General features: G+C 42.4%; 1 pseudogene; it reads right to left on the reverse strand.

Moving 5' to 3' along the window:
* Positions 1 to 874: 874 nt before the first annotated feature.
* LOC149813170 (benzyl alcohol O-benzoyltransferase pseudogene) lies at positions 875 to 1453 on the reverse strand (annotated as a pseudogene).
* Between the last annotated feature and the right edge of the window lie 1103 nt (positions 1454 to 2556).

Below are 2556 nucleotides of genomic sequence, written 5' to 3' on the forward strand. Positions count from 1 at the left end.
CAAATTAAGTAACAAACTAACTAATCATGAAACAAGATGAAACACTAACTAAAAAAATTAAAACAAATTAAAACAACTCTAACTAATTGAAAGAAGAGAAAAGAAAAATAGTATATATGTTAAGCCAAATCTAACTAGAAGATGCTAATTTAACAAACCAGCTATAACATGTTGAACCAGTCGACTAACATAAAGTCATAGACAATTTCTAATCTGAACTACTTACCAAAGGAATAGTAAATCAATCAATTAGTTTACTAGAAAAGATGTGAACTCCGTTTAACCACCACTATCATAAAGAATTCAAATAGCCCTAATCTAACTAACTGATTGTGAGAACATTAAATACCAATCTATCTAAGAAAAATATAATTATAAAAGACTAATAGATTGAAATACTCTAACTAACCAGATTTCAAGAAAACAAATTGAAGTAAAACTAACTACCAGTAGACATTAACAAACTAACAAATTGAACAACATGGACAACTTGTATATATACATTACAAAAAAAAATTCAACTTAAAATCCATATGGACAACATATATGCAAACTACACTTAAAACCATATGGACATCTTATATACACATATTACAAATTTTTTTTCAAGCTAATCACATGGACAACATAGGGATCACATAATAACTTTTTTTTTTTTTAAAAAGAGATCACATGGGCAGCATAGGTATCCATAACAAAAATTCTTTTCAAAACAGATCACATATGCAACGTAGGTATCTCATAACAAATTTTTTTTAAAAAGAGATCACATGGGCAGCATAGGTATCCATAACAAAAATTCTTTTCAAAACAGATCACATAGGCAACGTAGGTATCTCATAACAAATTTGTTTGGCAATGAATTGATCTTTATTCACAAAGCAGATAAGATAAAAACAGGTTCTGTGGACTTTTGATCCGGGGCGGGTCCGTACAGCATCTTTTTGAGCTCCCGTTCAAAGATCTTCATAGCTGGAGCAGGCAAGGAAATCGGGATCACCATCCCTTCTCCCCCTTCGTTATTCTTGGAGTTGACGTAGAAGCTAACCAAGCCGGGGATTGGGCCGTCACTGCCCTTGGCTGGACCGCCGTACACCGGCATTCCCCAGCCGAGGTCCAGCTCGCTGAACCCGGCATGCCTGATGTCCGAGACCACGAAGGTGCGGACCACCGTGATGTTAGGCCGGCCCTTGAGCACCATGAGGTCCGCCACTGACCTCATGTACTCGTCTGTCACCTCCTCCTTGGCCTTCTTCACGAGCTCCACCGCATAACCTAGTGGGTTCGCACAGAGCTTCGCCGCTATCGAGACAGCTGCCGGGATTACTATCAGGCATTGCCATAGTACCCCTGCGGCAGCGGCAGAATGTACCGGGACCGCACGTTGAAGATGCACAACAGGCGAACCTCCTCCTCCGGATCGGGCTGGAGGCCGGCAGTGCGGCACCGCCATAGGCAGGGGGTCGACCCCCCTTGCCGAAAACGCAGGGGGTCGACCCCCCCTGCCGAAAAGCACGGCAGGGGGTTAAACCCCCTCCGTTTCCGGCAGGGAAGGGGCGTACCCCCTGCGTTTAGAAGAAGAAGAAGAAGAAGAAGAAGAATATTACCTGCGCTTCGCCGGACGGTGGCGGGAGGTTGACGGGGAGCGGCAGCTGGCGAGTGCCGGCTGGCGAGCGGTGGACGGGGAGCGGCGGCTGGCGAGCGGCGGTGGCCGGACGGTGGCGAGAGCCGACGGGCGGGAGGGAGCAATACAGAGAAACAGGGAAAAGAGAAAGAGGGATGGGATTAGGGATTTACGCGATATTTAGCGACGGCTTAGCGACGGAAACATTCCGTCGCTAAACCGTCGCTAAATCAAAATACAAAAACCGCGACGAAATATATACTGTCGCTAATCCGTCGCTAATGAGCGACGGATTAGCGACGACAGAGTTCCCTCTCTAAATCCGTCGCTAAAATGGTGTTCTTGTAATCAAAAGTAGCGACAAAAACATGCAGTCGCTAATCCGTCGCTAAGTAGCGACAGATTAGCGATAAAAGTCGTTTCTTCGCTAATCCGTCGCAAATTAGCGACAGATTCTATCTCTAGCTAATCTGTCGCTAAGTAGCGACGGGAAAAATCCGTCGCTAATTAACAATTTTCTTGTAGTGAGTCTAACCTTGACTGTGTTTTCTGACTTATTTCATCATTTCTTGATAAAATCTTTCAAAAAATTTTACACTTGAATTCTAAAATTTAAAATCTCAGAGTCCTAAGAGTTCAGGACTCTAACTCGGAGTTCCAGTTCGCTTGAGACCCTATTTTCAAAGATCTTGAATTTCAAATGTCAATTTTAAGCCTTTTTCAAAGCCATTTTCAGTGTTTATTTCAAAATTTTCAAAATTCGATGTGGGCCCACTCAGTTGACACCATGTCCAGAGGAATTCTAACTCAGTTAGAACCCTATGCCATTTCAAAAATTCTAATTTTAAAATTTCTTTTGAAAATCCTTTTGAAAACTCCTTCAATTTCAAGTTTTAAAATCACTTTTTGAAAAACTCAAGTAGGGCCCACTC

This window comes from Nuphar pumila, chromosome 16, assembly GCF_984573655.1.
Source record: "Nuphar pumila chromosome 16, dmNupPumi1.hap1.1, whole genome shotgun sequence".
Taxonomy (NCBI): Eukaryota; Viridiplantae; Streptophyta; class Magnoliopsida; order Nymphaeales; family Nymphaeaceae; genus Nuphar; species Nuphar pumila.